General features: G+C 44.4%; 1 protein-coding gene and 1 long non-coding RNA gene across 2 annotated transcripts in view; one reads left to right on the top strand and one right to left on the bottom strand.

Annotated features, from left to right (window-relative positions):
- The window catches only part of ZFAND3 (zinc finger AN1-type containing 3), a 367,558-nt gene that overhangs the window by 1,342 nt on the left and 349,163 nt on the right, over positions 1 to 17,053 (bottom strand). The window lies entirely within an intron of this gene.
- The window catches only part of LOC309549206, a 386,600-nt gene that overhangs the window by 95,357 nt on the left and 274,190 nt on the right, over positions 1 to 17,053 (top strand). The gene's annotated exons all lie outside the window — the stretch shown is intronic.

The following is a 17,053-nucleotide window of genomic DNA, read 5'->3' as shown; positions in this document are numbered from 1 at the left end:
AAAGTAGAGAGTGGGGGGAAGAGCCAGAGGCAGTTGAGCCCAGTACCTGTTCACAAGCACATGTACACAATAATGTAATCAGAATGGAAGGACCCACAGAAACCAAACACCAATCTGCTATTCTGGTCAACACGTTTTGAGATTTCTGAGTAACCCCCTTCATCAGTTCTCCAAATGTTGGATATCAGAAGGTCACAGGTAGGACGTGTTTAAATGCCTTCCTTACATTCTGCCACAACTGACCAGAAATCCTGTCCAGTAGGATCAATGAACCCTAAAAGCAGAGGGTTGGGGACACAGCCAGAGGCAGATGGGCCCAGTAGCTCCTCACAAAAGCCCATGTACACCTAATAATGTAATCAGTATCGTGTAAATGGAAGAAACCAAAAGAAACCAAACAATCTTCTATTCTGGTCTGATGGCAATACACTCGGATATTGACATGTTGGTCAAGCAAATCTGTTCAGATGAAGATATATCACAAATATAGGAAGGAAAGTACTGGGTAAGCATTGGGTTCTAGATAGAATTTATTGTTTACAACATTTGTTTAAAAGTCAACATGTTTCAAGATTTCTGAGTATCCCCTCAACATGTTTCAAGATTTCTGAGTAACCCCTTCATCAGGTCTCCAAATGTTGAACATTAGAAGCCACATGTAGAACGTGTTTACAGAAATCCTGCCCAATAGGATCAATGAACCCTAAAAGTAGAGGGGGGGGGGGGGGAAGAGCCCGAGGCAGTTGAGCCCAGTACCTGTTCACAAGCACATGTACACAATAATGTAATCAGAATGGAAGGACCCACAGAAACCAAACACCAATCTGCTATTCTGGTCTGATGGTGATTCACTCTGTCATTAATGTGTTGTTAAAGGGAATCTGTTCAGATGAAGATACATCACAAATATAGGAAGGAGGGTGCCGGGTGAGCATTGGGTTCCAGATATAATTTATTGTTCACAACATTTGTTAAAAAGTCAACAAGTTTTGAGATTTCTGAGTAACCCCCTTCATCAGTTCTCCAAATGTTGGATATCAGAAGGCCACAGATAGAACGTGTTTAAATGCCTTCCTTACATTCTGGCACAAGTGACGAGAAACCCTGTCCAGTAGGAGCAATGAACCCTAAAAGCAGAGAGTGGGGGACACAGCCAGAGGCAGATGGGCCTAGTACCTCCTCACAAGCCCATGTATACCTAATAATGTAATCCGCATAGTTTAAATGGAAGAACCTACAGAAACCAAAAATTAATCTTCTATTCTGGTCTGATGGCAATACACTCTGTTATTGACATGTTGGTCAAGCAAATATGTTCAGATGAATATATATCACAAATATAGGAAGGAGGGTGCTGGGTAAGCATTGGGTTCCAGATATAATTTTTTTGTTCACACCATTTGTTAGAAAGTCAACGTGTTTCAAGAATTCTGAGTAACCCCCTTCATCAGGTCTCTAAATGTTGGACATTAGAAGTCACATGTAGAATGTGTTTACATAAATCCTGCTCAATAGGATGAATGAACCCTGAAAGTAGAGAGTGGGGGGAAGAGCCAGAGGCAGTTGAGCTCAGTACCTGTTCTCAAGCACATGTACACAATAATGTAATCAGAATGGAAGGACCCACAGAAACCAAACACCAATCTGCTATTCTGGTCTGATGGTGATTCACTCTGTCATTGATCTGTTGTTAAAGGGAATCTGTTCAGATGAAGATACATCACAAATATAGGAGGGATGCTGACGGGTGAGCATTGGGTTCCAGATATAATTTATTGTTCACAACATTTGTTAGTAAAAATAAACACGTTTTGAGATTTCTGAGTAACCCCCTTCATCATGTCTCCAAATGTTGGATATCAGAAGGTCACAGGAAAGATGTGTTTAAATGCCTTCTTTACATTCTGGCACAAGTGATGAGAAATCCTGTCCAGTAGGATTGATGAACCCAGAAAACAGAGGGTAGGGGGAAAGCCACAGGCAGATGGGCCCAGTAGATCCTTACAAAAAGCATGTACTTCTAATACGGTCATCAGCATAGTGGAAGTGGAAGAGCCCACAGAAACCGTACACCAATCCTCTACTCTAGTCTGATGGTGACACTTAAACACCATCACTGACATGTTGTTTAAGGGAATCTGTCTAGATCAGCCATTCCCAACCAGGGTTCCTCCAGAGGTTGCTAGGGGTTCCTTGAGCACCAGTTTGTCTTTCACCTGTACTTAGAGGTGGAATTCTGACCATTATTTTAGGGGGCATTCTTCTCACTGACCACCAATGTAAAGGGGCATTCTTCCCATTGACCACCAATGTAAAGGGGCATTCTTCCCATTGACCACCAATGTAAGGGACATTCTTCTCACTGACCACCAATGTAAGGGACATTCTTCCCAATGATCACCAATGTAATGAGCGTTCTTCCCACTGACCACCAATGTAAGGAGCATTCTTCAAACTGGCCACCAATGTAGGGGGCATTTTTTCCCCCTGACCACCAATGTAAGGAGCAATCTTCCCACTGACCACCAACGTAAGGAGCATTCTTTTCCCTGACCACCAATGTAAGGAGCATTCTTTCCACTGATCACCAATGTAAGGAGCATTCTTCCCACTGACCACCAATGTAAGGAACATTCTTCCCACTGATCACCAATGTAAGGAGCATTCTTTCCACTGACCACCAATGTAAGGAACATTCTTCCCACTGACCTCCAATGTAAGGGACAATCTTCCCACTGATCACCAATGTAAGGAACATTCTTCCCACTGATCACCAATGTAAGGAACATTCTTCCCACTGATCACCAATGTAAGGAGCATTCTTCCCACTGATCACCAATGTAAGGGGCATTCTTCCCACTGACCACCAATGTAAGGAACATTCTTCTCACTGATCACCAATGTAAGGGGCATTCTTCCCACTGATCACCAATGTAAGGAACATTCTTCCCACTGATCACCAATGTAAGGAACATTCTTCTCACTGATCACCAATGTAAGGGGCATTCTTCCCACTGATCACCAATGTAAGGAACATTCTTCCCACTGATCACCAATGTAAGGAACATTCTTCCCACTGATCACCAATGTAAGGAACATTCTTCTCACTGATCACCAATGTAAGGAACATTCTTCTCACTGATCACCAATGTAAGGAACATTCTTCTCACTGATCACCAATGTAAGGGGCATTCTTCCCACTGATCACCAATGTAAGGAACATTCTTCTCACTGATCACCAATGTAAGGGGCATTCTTCCCACTGATCACCAATGTAAGGAGCATTCTTCCCACTGACCACCAATGTAAGGAACATTCTTCCCACTGACCACCAATGTAAGGGGCATTCTTCCCACTGATCACCAATGTAAGGAACATTCTTCCCACTGACCACCAATGTAAGGAGCATTCTTCCCACTGATCACCAATGTAAGGAACATTCTTCCCACTGATCACCAATGTAAGGAACATTCTTCCCACTGACCACCAATGTAAGGAACATTCTTCCCACTGACACCCAATGTAAGGGGCATTTTCACTGACCACTAATGAATTTGTTTTATTTGGGGTTCCATGAGACCTGACAATTATTTCAATGGTTCCTCTGGGACAAAAAGGTTGAGAAAAGCTGATCTAGATATGACAAATAGAGGAAGAAGAGCACCAGAAAAGGGTTGGATTCAAAATATCATTTATTTTTCCTGGTTTCTGTTAAACATGTTTCCAGATTTCTAAGTAACCCCCATCATTGGGGCTGAACAGAAGGCCAGTTTCTCAAGCATTAAATATGTTGAGGAGTATGATTGTTTTATTTGCTGGTTTAGCATCTGCTAAGCGCGTTGGTTTTTTAATGGATGCTGTTTAAATCTGGACTCCAAACATCTGTCTGGTGCCTATTTCTGATATCTCGATACACGAGCCGAATGGGGGGCCCTTGTGTAGATAAGAGCAGCCTGAAGATCATGGCAGCCATCATACTTCTACATAGCAGGTCCAATATAAAGCACACCAACAACCAGGATTGGTATTTCAGTTTTGTGTGGACAGCACTGTGTTAAAGGGGAACTTCACTGATTTAAAAAAATAAATAAAAAAAAAAGGAGTTGGCAGCTACAAATACTGTAGCTGCTGACCTTAAAAAAATCAGGTACTTACCAGTCCCTGGAGTCCAACATTGTCTTCCTGCAGTAGGTTCTTCTCACTGCTGCCATCTTGGATTTGGGAGCCGGCTGTGACTTCCTGAGGAATTATAGCCGGCTCCCCATAGAGCAGGGATCCTCAAACTACGGCCCTCCAGCTGTTGAGGAACTACGCATCCCATGAGCATCGTAAAACTCTGACATTCACAGACATGACTAGGCATGATGGGAATTGTAGTTCCTGAACAGCTGGAGGGCCATAGTTTGAAGACCCCTGCCATAGAGCATGCGTGGAATCAAACAAAAGTCACCTGGAAGGAGGTGTAATGACCAAGACAGAACAAGGCGTTCTGGAAGGGGTCTCTCTCTGTGTTGGGAGTATTGGTGACCTGTACAGAGCCGGTATACTATTCTAATCAGTGACATGAAATATCAGATCTTGGAGGAGCTAGTCTTTAAAGCGTATATGTGTCAAGTCAAAAATTATTTTTTCTAATATACAGTGCCTTGCGAAAGTATTCGCCCCCCTTGAACTTTGCGACCTTTTGCCACATTTCAGGCTTCAGACATAAAGATATAAAACTGTAATTTTTTATCAAGAATCAACAACAAGTGGGACACAATCATGAAGTGGAATGAAATTTATTGGATATTTCAAACTTTTTTAACAAATAAAAAATGGAAAAATTGGGCGTGCAAAATTATTCAGCCCCCTTAAGTTAATACTTTGTAGCGCCACCTTTTGCTGCAATTACAGCTGTAAGTCGCTTGGGGTATGTCTCTATCAGTTTTGCACATCGAGAGACTGAAATTTTTGCCCATTCCTCCTTGCAAAACAGCTCGAGCTCAGTGAGGTTGGATGGAAAGCGTTTGTGAACAGCAGTTTTCAGTTCTTTCCACAGATTCTCGATTGGATTCAGGTCTGCACTTTGACTTGGCCATTCTAACACCTGGATATGTTTATTTGTGAACCATTCCATTGTAGATTTTGCTTTATGTTTTGGATCATTGTCTTGTTGGAAGACAAATCTCCGTCCCAGTCTCAGGTCTTTTGCAGACTCCATCAGATTTTCTTCCAGAATAGTCCTGTATTTGGCTCCATCCATCTTCCCATCAATTTTAACCATCTTCCCTGTCCCTGCTGAAGAAAAGCAGGCCCAAACCATGATGCTGCCACCACCATGTTTGACAGTGGGGATGATGTGTTCAGGGTGATGAGCTGTGTTGCTTTTACGCCAAACATAACGTTTTGCATTGTTGCCAAAAAGTTTGATATTGGTTTCATCTGACCAGAGCCCCTTCTTCCACATGTTTGGTGTCTCCCAGGTAGCTTGTGGCAAACTTTAAACAACACTTTTTATGGATATCTTTAAGAAATGGCTTTCTTCTTGCCACTCTTCCATAAAGGGCAGATTTGTGCAGTATACGACTGATTGTTGTCCTATGGACAGAGTCTCCCACCTCAGCTGTAGATCTCTGCAGTTCATCCAGAGTGATCATGGGCCTCTTGGCTGCATCTCTGATCAGTCTTCTCCTTGTATGAGCTGAAAGTTTAGAGGGACGGCCAGGTCTTCGTAGATTTGCAGTGGTCTGATACTCCTTCCATTTCAATATTATCGCTTGCACAGTGCTCCTTGGGATGTTTAAAGCTTGGGAAATCTTTTTGTATCCAAATTCGGCTTTAAACTTCTCCACAACAGTATCTCGGACCTGCCTGGTGTGTTCCTTGTTCTTCATGATGCTCTCTGCGCTTTAAACGGACCTCTGAGACTATCACAGTGCAGGTGCATTTATACAGAGACTTGATTACACACAGGTGGATTCTATTTATCATCATTAGTCATTTAGGTCAACATTGGATCATTCAGAGATCCTCACTGAACTTCTGGAGAGAGTTTGCTGCACTGAAAGTAAAGGGGCTGAATAATTTTGCACGCCCAATTTTTCAGTTTTTTATTTGTTAACAAAATTTGAAATATCCAATAAATTTTGTTCCACTTCATGATTGTGTCCCACTTGTTGTTGATTCTTCACAAAAAATTACAGTTTTATATCTTTATGTTTGGAGCCTGAAATGTGACAAAAGGTCGCAAAGTTCAAGGGGGCCAAATACTTTCGCAAGGCACTGTAGATTTGTATGAGGGGGGGAAAGAAACTATTTGACAGGGCCAATTCAGTTGTTTTGCAGGCTGGTTGGTAAGTGTTCTTGGAAATCCTTTGTTTGGGAAGGGTAAGAACCCCTGTCAGACTTTACTACTATATAGGTATCTTGGGCTTGGTTAGAGAAATCACCCCACACTAAGTTTTTTTTTTCTACATTGCAGAGTGGAAATAGGGTCAAAGTCGAAAGTTATTTGGCTAAATGATTCAGGAAAATATTGTAATATAGTTGCTAGATAACTGTTTATTTCCTGTAATTATCAGCTCCATCTAGTGGCCATAATGTAGTACTTCTCTACACCATTATATTCTGATTGAATGAACAACATTTGAATTGGAGGAAAAATAGCTCATTATTATTTGAATTTGACCGATTGACTGATGGTGGGAGATATCTTAACCCCTTCATGCCTGAGTCTTTTTCGGACACTTGTTGCCCACCAGTTAAAATCAGTATTTTTAGCTAGAAATATACTTAGAACCCCCAAACGTTATATATATATATATATATATATATATATATATATATATATATATATACACACACACACACACACATACATATATATGCCCCTGACTCCACACCCATTCAGCCCTTATTTGCAGACCACCTGATTCTGCGTCCATTCTTCCCCTATTGTAGATTCTGTGATTTTGCACCCATTCTGCCCCTGTTTGCAGATCCCCTTATTTTGTACTCATCCTGCCCCCATTTGGGGGTCCCATGATTTTGCACCCCTTTAAGACCCTAATTCCACACCCATTCTTCCCTTATAGTAGAGCCCCTGATTGTGAGCCTATTTCACCCTCATTGTAGACCCATGATTCCCCTCCCATTCAGTCCCTATTTACAGACCCCCAGATTTCATGCCAATTCTGCTCCTATTGTAGATCCCTTCATTTTGTACCCATTCTGCCCCTACTGTATTTGCAGTTCCCTTGATTTTGCACCCCTCCTGACCCTATTTGCAGACCCCCCCTCCCCCACCCCGATTCCGCACCCATTCTGCTCCTATAGTGGACCCCCTAAATTGTGAGCCTATTCTGCCCTCATTGTAGACCCATGATTCCACTCCCATTCAGTCCCTATTTAAAAGATCCCCTGATACCATCCTAAGTCTGCCTCTTTTGTAGATCCTTTAATTTTGTACCCATTCTACCCCTACTGAATTTGCAGTCCTCTTGATCTTGCACCCCTCCTGATACTAATTGCAGACCCCCTGATTCCGCGCCCATTTTGCACCTATTGAAGACCCCCCTGCTTTTTAGCCCATTCCACCCTCATGATTTTTAGCCCATTCCACCCTCATGATTTTTAGCCCATTCTGCACCTTTTGTAGATCCCCTGATTCTGTGCCAATTCTGCCACTACTGCAAACCCATTGATTCCACTCTCGTACAGCCCCCTATTGTGGATCCCTGATTTTTAACCAATTCAGCCCTTATTTGCAGACCCCCCCCCGATTCTGTGAAAATTCTGCCCCCATTTGCAGTCCCCTTGCTTCTGTACCCAATCTGCCCCTACTGTAGACTTCGTTATTTTGTATTCATGCTACCCCCAGAATCAGACCCCCCCCATTCTGTGTTCATTCGAACCCTGAAGTACACCCCCTGATTTCACTCCCACTGTGCTCCTGTTGAAGACCCCCTGATACCGTACCCATTCTACCAACATTGTAGACCACCTGATTTTGTACCCATTCTGCCCTTGTTGCAGACCCCCCGATTTCCCACCTGTCATTTCCCCCCCTATCTCTCTGGAATCTGCATAGTGAATGAACACAACAGCAGCTAATTATATTCAGGAGAAACTCTCGGAGTGGAATTACCAATACAGGCCGGCCTATAGAACCTGACAGCGCTATATATAACCCCCTCACTGAATCCGACTCTGAAGGAAAAGCGATTTCCAAGGTTCTGGCGGTCTAATCTCAAACTTGTTTTTCTGCAAGAATCAAAATGAATTTCCCACACCTGGTAATGAAATGCAGAGAACACATTACAAGGCTCCCCGTCCGCCTGCACAAAATGTCAGCATGTTAACAGCGGCTGCGGGTTAGCGTTCTGCATACCAAAGGCGGCCAATGCAAACAACAAGCTAATGCCTGGGCTGTAAATACAAGAATCTCAATCACTTACACAGCTTTCCAGCGGCACAAACCACAAATGCAATCGGCATGCCAATAATTCTGCCGAGGGACAAAGGAAAACATCCGGAATAGAGAAGAAGATATCAACCGGAGTGCAAACGACGGTAGAAAATATCCGGGATGGCGAGAATGGCACGGTGCAGGAAAAACTCGCATCCCTCCACCTCAGCAGCACCATTGCAGAATCCGGGCGGAGACATTTTGTGAAAAATCCTGCAAAGTTTGCTAAACTGCAAATCTGAAGCTGAAGTTAAATCTGCGTATTTCTTTCCTGCCCTCCCAACACGCTGGTGACATTTTTAAAATAAAACCTTTCCATTTTCATTACATACCTTTTTTTGGAGCCAGTGATATCATCACTGGGTCTCTGTGCTTCCCTAAGCAATGAAGGCAGATCACCTGCACCCCCAACCTAAGTCAAATTCCTACCTGCACCCTCCTCCGTCATATTCTCACTTTCACCCCCTAGTCAGATTCATACCTACATCCTCCCTCCCCCAGTCAAATTCCTACATGCACCCCCCTCAGTCATATTCTCGCCTGCATCCTCCAATCCCAGTCATATTCTCACTTGCATCTCCCCAATCAAATTCTTACATGCACCCTCACTCCCCCTAGTCAGATTCATACCTGCAACCTCCCTCCCCCAGTCAAATTCCTACATGCACCCCCCTCAGTCATATTCTCACCTTAATCTTCCAATCCTAGTCATATCAATACCCGCACCCCCTCCAGTCATATTCTCACTTGCACCCCCCCCCCAGTCATATTCTTAGCTGCACCCCCAGTCATATTCTTGACTGCATCCCTTCCCCCCTCCTTATGTGTAATATTCTCAGCTGCACCCCCCTCAGTCATTTTCTAACCTGCATCCTCCAATCCCAGTCATATCATTACCTGCAACCTCCTCGGCTCACTTACACCCCCAGCCATATTCTTACATGCAACCCCCCCTCCCCCCCGTGTCATATTCTCACCAATCTCAGTTATATTCTTACCTGCACCTCCCCCCCCTCCCCAATCATATTCTCACTTACACTCCCCAGTCATATTCTTGACTGCACCCCCCCCCCCCATGTGTCATATTCTCAGCTGCAACCCCCCTCGGTCATATTCTCACTTGCATTTCCCAGTCATTATCTTACTTGCACTCCCCATCCCCAGTCATATTCTTAACTGCACCCCCCAGTCAAATGCTTTCCTGTACCCCCCTCAGTGATGTTCTCAGATGCCCCCCCCCCCATGTTCATATGTAATGTGGGGGCTGGGTATAATTGGTTACAAGAGAAATGGCTGCACACCAACCGATGGCTCACGATGAAAGGCTTTGTTGAACAAGGATGCAAGGTACAGCAAAATGGATGGTAGACACGATTAATGATATCAAACAGAATACCGGATCACTTTAGGACATCTGGACCATCAATCCCTACCTCTGGGAAATTCCTGGGCCATGTGAGAGTGGGGGCCCTGGAGAATTTTCAGTGCCTGAGCCATGCACGTGGTTGCTCATTATATGGAGCACTCAGGCACAAAAGTAATTCCACAGACTGATAATTGGGATTCTTTGTTAGTATAGATCTGAAATTAATAAAGTCCTTATAGGTGGTAGCCAATCGAGTATAGTTCTAATTAACCAATGAAGCAGTACTATGCTTACCCCACTTCCTGCAGAGCACTGCCTTACCCAGCTCTACCCGCCTTCACAGGTCTGAGCTCATCTCATGCAGCAGTCTTCTGGAATCTTGCAATCTGCCCACTTCCTGCCTCCACCATCCATCTTGGCTTTTGTCCCACCAGCTTGGTGGGACAAAAGTCAGCATATGTATGCTCCTTAGTCATACACTACTCTGTCAAAAGTATTGGGACGCCTGCCTTTACACGCACATGAACTTGACTTGTCTTAGACCGTAGGATTCAATATTGAGTTAGTCTGCCCTTTGCAGCTATAAAAGCTTCAACCTCAACCACAAGGTTTAGGAGTGTGTCTATGGGAATGTTTGACCGCTCTTCCAGAAGCGCATTTGTGAGGTCAGGCACTGCTGATGGACGAGAAGGCCTCACTCGCAGTCTCTGCTCTAATTCATCCCAAAGATTTTCTATCGGGTTGAGGTCAGGACTCTGTGGTGGCCAGTCAAGTTCCTCCACCCCAAACTCCATCCATGTCTTCTTGGACCTTGCTTTGTGCACTGGTGGGCAGTCATGTTGGAACAGAAGGGGTCATCCCCAAACTCTTCCCACAAAGTTGGCAGCATGAAATTGTCCAAAATGTCTTGGTATGCTGACGCCTTAAGTGTTTCCTTCACTGCAACTAAGGGGCCAAGCCCAACCCCTGAAAAACAACCCCACACCATAATTCCCCCTCCACCAAATGATTTGGACCCATGCACAAAGCAAGGCCCATAAAGACAGGCGTCCCAATACTTTTGCTAACAGTGTATGTAATGCTTGAAAAGACTGTCAGAGACTGCAGACCTAATAAAGGAAATAAAGGTCAGAGAGTAAGAACAGGATACATTCTGGCTCTGACCAGGGGTTGGGCACCATGGGTTTCGAGATATTTTTGCCTTTCGACCTTCTCCTCGCTCATCTTGCTTTCCCTCAAGCTAAAAACCCCTCCTAGTGTTGGTCAATGCGCCATCCAAATTCCATCTCGCCGAGGGCCAGGAAAGGTTACGATGTTTTTTAAAAAAAATCTTTTGTGTGAAATTTAGTGGCGAGCGTGTCCATTATCCGCAGCTGAGTGGCTGGCACGCAATTTAGGAGTGCATCTGACAGACATGAAACATTGAACACTACGAACTAAGACTGGGATGCCATTAAAGTTCATGTGCGTGTAAAGGTCCCAATACTATTGACAATACAGTGTAGCTATGACTAAGGCCTATGTAGGCTGAAATTCGTCGGCACTTGTTTTTGTACTGGAACTTTTTACTCCATATGATGAAATAAGGAGAAATAATTAAAATGTTATTACTGCACACTCGCCTGGTTGCCTACTTTAGTGTTTAACCACTTGCCGACTGCCCACAGTAATATTACTGCGGCGATTGCCACCTTCCTCCCCCGATCGTCCGGGAAACTGTGAGAAGATCTGCCTGCTTATGTAAACAAAGCAGGCGGATCTTCTCAGTGACAGGCAGGAAGAGATCAGCAGATTCAGCATAGATGAAACTGCAATCTCTCTGTCTGTCACAGATCCCCCTCCCCCCCACACGTTAGTAAGCATTAAGCATACATTTAACCCCTTGATCACCCACAATGGTAACCCCTTCCCTGCCAGTGTCATTATTACAGTGACAGTGCATATTTTTAGCACTGATTATTGTAGTAATGTCACTGGTCCCCACAAAAATGTCAGTTAGGGGTCCGATCTGTCCACCGCAATGTCGCAGTCCTGCAAAAAAAATCGCAGATCGCCACCATTACTAGTAAAGAAAAACAATAAAAATTACATACCGTATTTTCGCGATCATAAGGCGCACCGGATTATAAGGCGCAGTATCAGTTAACGGTAAATTTTCAAACTATGGCATAACTGACCCGGGTTCATATATAAGGCACACCGGATTATAGGGCGCACTGCCAGTTTTTGATCAAATTTTAGGATTTTCAGTGTGCCTTATAGTCCGAAAAATACGGTAAATCTTTCCCGTAGTTAGTAAACGCGATAACTTTTGCGCAAACCAATCAAAATACGCTTATTGTGATTTTTTTTTTACCAAACATATGTAGCAGAAAACAAATTGGCCTAAAATGTTAAAAAAATTTGATTTCTAAATTTTTTTTTGAGAATGTTATATAGCAGAATGTGAAAAATATTGTTTTTTTTTTTTTTTCAAAATTTGTCGCTCTTTTTTTATATATAGCGCAAAAAATAAAAAAATCGCACAGGTGATCAAATACCACCAAAAGAAGTCTGTATTTGTGGGTACAGCGTTGCATGACTGCGCAATTGTCCGCTAAATAACGCAGTGCCGAATCGCAAAATAGGGCCTGGTCATTAAGGGGTCAAATCCTTCCGGGGCTAAAGTGGTTAAAAATCTTTGGAGTTCGCCTAGAGATGAATTGGAGGACGGCTAAGCTCATCTCTAATGTTCATCAATACAGACAACCACTAGGGGGAGACTTTACACATCTGATCTATGAATTAACATCAAAAAAACGGCAGAAAAAGTGAAAATCATTTTGGCATAAAGGTTACAATAATAAGTCAAACATGTGACATGTGACTGTAGCGTCCTCTTATGACTCCTCAGTAGCGCTCCTACCGCTGTCAATATACGATCGGTCTAATGAGGTTTAGTGGGATTTCAGCGAGTAGATCTGGAGACGTCTTTAGCAGTAACTTCGATGTATTAGATAAAAAAATAACGTTTTTCTTTTTTATTTTCTGGATTGCTTGGAATCGCTGCAAGGCACACTTGGCGTTAGTTTCAGGTTATGATGCACGCAGCTGCCGGCGAGGGGTTGCGCTGTAAATTGTGTCCAGGCCACACGCGGCACACCATCGCCGTAGGTAGACAGAAGAGCGCGGTTCTCAGTTCAGTCACGTATGAATTGTGCCTGTTCTCCGGGAGAAGGCCAGGCTGAGAGCTATATTGGATAGACACACACTGATCGCTTCGGCGCTGATTTCGCAAACAAACTGCCTTTTAACTCTGCTGGTCCAATTTTCCGTTGCAGTTTCAATTTCGCCGGCTTCTTAAGTGCGCGACTAGTGGGTGGCTCTCTCAATCTAAAGTCACCTTCCAGCTCGGGAGGATAGAAAAAGGAAAAATACAGAATAGTGCCGGGAGGAGGAAAATAACCTCAGCAAAAACTCCTGAATGAAATAGGCTGCTGGCAATAAAACAAAGCGCAGAAAATGATTAATAAAATACATGGGGGGGGGGAGGGGAAGTCGTCACTGCATGTTGCTTTACTGGGAGCGGACAAAGCTTCGTAAGTGATGGGAAAATAAAGGGGTGTCTGCTTTGCTCAGAAAGAAAAATTGGTTAATGTTGGCTGCGGCCTCACAAAGATAGAGGAGTGCGACTTCCATCACTGAAAACATAGGAATGGATCTGACATACAAATTACTAAAACCACCCACATAACAGGTGAAAGGATTGTTGGTCCCTAGAGGGTCCCTGCACTAGGTTTCTGGGTCTGTACACCTGCTGTGCCCAATATGAGGGGTTCCCACCATCCCTGTGCTAAGTTCCTGGGTCTGTATACCTGTGGTGCCCATTATGAGGGGTTCCCACCATCCCTGTGCTAAATGCACAGGTCTGTACAACTGCTGCGCCCACTATAAAGGGGTTCCCACCATCCCTGTGCTGATTTTCTGGGTCTGTACACCTGCTGTGCCCATTATGAGGGGTTCCCACCATCCCTGTGCTGAGTTCCCAGGACTATACACCTGCTGTGCCCATTATGAGGGGTTCCCACCATTCCTGAGCTGAGTTCCTGGGTCTGTACACCTGCTGTGCCCATTATGAGGGGTTCCCACCATCCCTGTGCTGAGTTCCTGGGTCTGTACACCTGCTGTGCCCATTATGAGGGGTTCCCACCATCCCTGTGCTAAGTTCCTGGGTCTGTAAACCTGTGGTGCCCATTACGAGGGGTTCCCACCATTCCTGAGCTGAGTTCCCAGGTCTGTACACCTGTGGTGCCCATTATGAGGGGTTCCCACCATCCCTGTGCTGAGTTCCGGGGTCTGTACACCTGCTGTGCCCATTATGAGGGGTTCTCACCATCCCTGTGCTGAGTTCCGGGGTCTGTACACCTGCTGTGCCCATTATGAGGGGCCCCACCATCCCTGTGCTAAGTTCCTGGGTCTGTATACCTGTGGTGCCCATTACGAGGGGTTCCCACCATTCCTGTGCTGAGTTCTGCGGTCTGTACACCTGCTGTGCCCATTACAAAGGGTTCCCACCATCCCTGTGCTGAGTTCTGCGGTCTGTACATCTGCTGTGTTGGGGTCTGCTCCAAAACAATATGGTGATACCACCTCTCTCCTGCGCTTAGAATCCAAGCTCCACAACCACACTTCCCACGGGACTCACATGTGGCGTCTCGGACGGCTAGAGTCTTGCTGCCCAAAAATTACTGGGGTAGTCCAACAGTACTACAGGCAAAAAGAAACAAAAAAAGGGCGCACCGACCTAGCGCATTATCCTCAATAATAGGCTTTATTAGTACAACATATAAAATGGCTACTCACAAACAAAGGTAGAAAAAATTCATATCAACCTCAATCGCTCCATGTGTTGGGGTCTGTGGTGGAAACCGAAAGGTCAAATCAGAGAATCAGTCAAGCCGTGCTTTTTGTTCTGCTACTTAGTGGTTGTGCTTTACTGCTGCTCTTTGAGATGAGCGTACCTGGGTGTGGGACTCACATGTACAATGAAAGAGGTGGATCTGAGATCAAGTTAGGCTGCATATAACAATCGTTCAAATAATAACCACTAATGAGTATAGAGGAATCGAAGCATTAGGAATGGAGCAGAATAGAACAGCCAAATACACAATGCAAGGAAAAGCAGCATTCTTCTGAATGCTTTCAAAGACCACCCTGTACACCAGCCGTATGTCAGTCCTGGGACGCAGACCACTAGGACATATACAGTGCCTTGCAAAAATATTCACCCCCTTGACTTTTTACCTATTTTGTTACATTACAGCCTTAAGTTCAATGTTTTGTTAATCTGAATTTGATGTGATGGATCAGAACACAATATTCTAAGTTGGTGAAGTGAAATGAGAAAAATCTATACATAAAACTATTTTTTTAGAAATAGAAAACAGAAAATTGGCATTTGCGTATGTATTCACCCCCTTTGTTATGAAGCCCATAAAAATCTCTGGTGCAACCAATTACCTTCAGAAGTCACATAATTAGTGAAATGATGTCCAGCTGTGTGCAATCTAAGTGTCACATGATCTGTCATTACATATACACCCCTTTTTTTGAAAGGCCCCAGAGGCTGCAACACCTAAGCAAGAGGCACCACTAATGCCCCATACACACGCGTCAAAAATTGTCAGGGAATTTTCGGCCAACGACCGATCTGCCGATTTTCGGCTTGTTAGTATGATGCTTCCGACAACCAACTCCGACTTTTCGGCCGAAATAAATCTGGTGTGCAGGCTATAAAATTTTCGTTGGCCGTCACCACAACGGCCGATTTTCGTGCAGTCAGTACAGATTTCGACAGGGAAAAATCTGATGAGCAAGTCTGGGCATGCTCAGTGAAGAAAGAACACAAAGAAAGCAAACCAACACATGACATCACTTCTGAAGTAGATTTTTGTTGGCCGAGAAAATTCGTGTGCAGTCTAGGCACATTCCAAGCAACAAAACACAACACAACAAAAGTCGGACGATCGGTCGGCCGATAATCGTTGCATGTGTACGAGGCTTGAGGCTCTGTTCACATTAGGACGCTCCGACTTAGGGGGCAACCTGTGAAGTCGTGTGCAGCGTGACTTCGGCGCGGCTTGCACAGACTTCACATAATGGAAGCCTCCAGGTCGCCCCGAAGTAGTACAGGACCCTTTTTCTAACTCGGAGAGACTTGTGTCGCTCCTATTAGAACCGGTCCTGTACTACACTATGGGAGCGACGGTGCACGACTTGTCAGGCTGACCAGGTCGCCTGACAAGTCATACCAGTGTGAATGGACACTAAAGGCCCGTACTTGACGGAAATCGGACGAAATATCCTCCGATTTTCCTCTCTCTTGCTCAGCGTTCATAACCGTTGACAGTGCATAAATGTTCACGAAATTTCTCGTACGATTTGTTTTTTTTTTTTGGGACATTTGTTCCTAGACTTCCGGTCGTCAGCAACTTCAGGTCATGCGCGGTCTTTCGTATCCGATTTTTCGTGGACGCACTGCATACACATTAAAACGAAAATTGGTCGTCTGGGGACGGACGATAAAAATTTTGGTGTTTGTCCCTCCATTTTTTCGTTGAAAATGTCGGCATCGGCTGCTGAAAGTTGTGTACACACTAGCTGAAAATCGTACGATTTTACCTCGGATGGGAATTTTCGGCAGATTTCCTACTAGTATCTACCCCCACTTAACCAAACGCTGCCATGAACACCAAGGAACTCTCCAAACAAGTAAGGGACAATGTTGTTGAGAAAGACAAGTCAGGGTTAGGTTATAAAAAAAAAATCCAAATCTTTGATGATTCCAAGGAGCACCAACAAATCTGTCATAACCAAATGGAAAGAACATGGCAGAACAGCAAACCTGCCAAGAGACGGACGCCCACCAAAACTCACGGACCAGGCAAGGAGGGTCTTAATCAGAGAGGCAGCACAGAGATCTAAGGTGACCCTGGAGGAGCTGCAGAGTTCCACAGCTGGAGTATCTGTACATAGGAGGACAATAAGCCGTACGCTCCATAGATTTGGGCTTTATGGCAGAGTGGCCAGAAGAAAGCCATTACTTTCAGCAAAAAAACAAAATGGCATGTTCTGAGTTTGGGAAAAGGCATGTGGGAACTCCCAAAATGCATGGAGGAAAGTGCTCTGGTTTGAGGAGACTAAAATTGAACTTTTCTGCCATCAAAGAAAAGGCTATGCCTGACGCAAACCCAACACTC

This window comes from Pelophylax lessonae (genome assembly GCF_965119305.1).
Source record: "Pelophylax lessonae genome assembly, chromosome: 3".
In the NCBI taxonomy this organism is placed as follows: Eukaryota; Metazoa; Chordata; class Amphibia; order Anura; family Ranidae; genus Pelophylax; species Pelophylax lessonae.
This window is presented reverse-complemented; position numbering and strand designations above follow the sequence as displayed.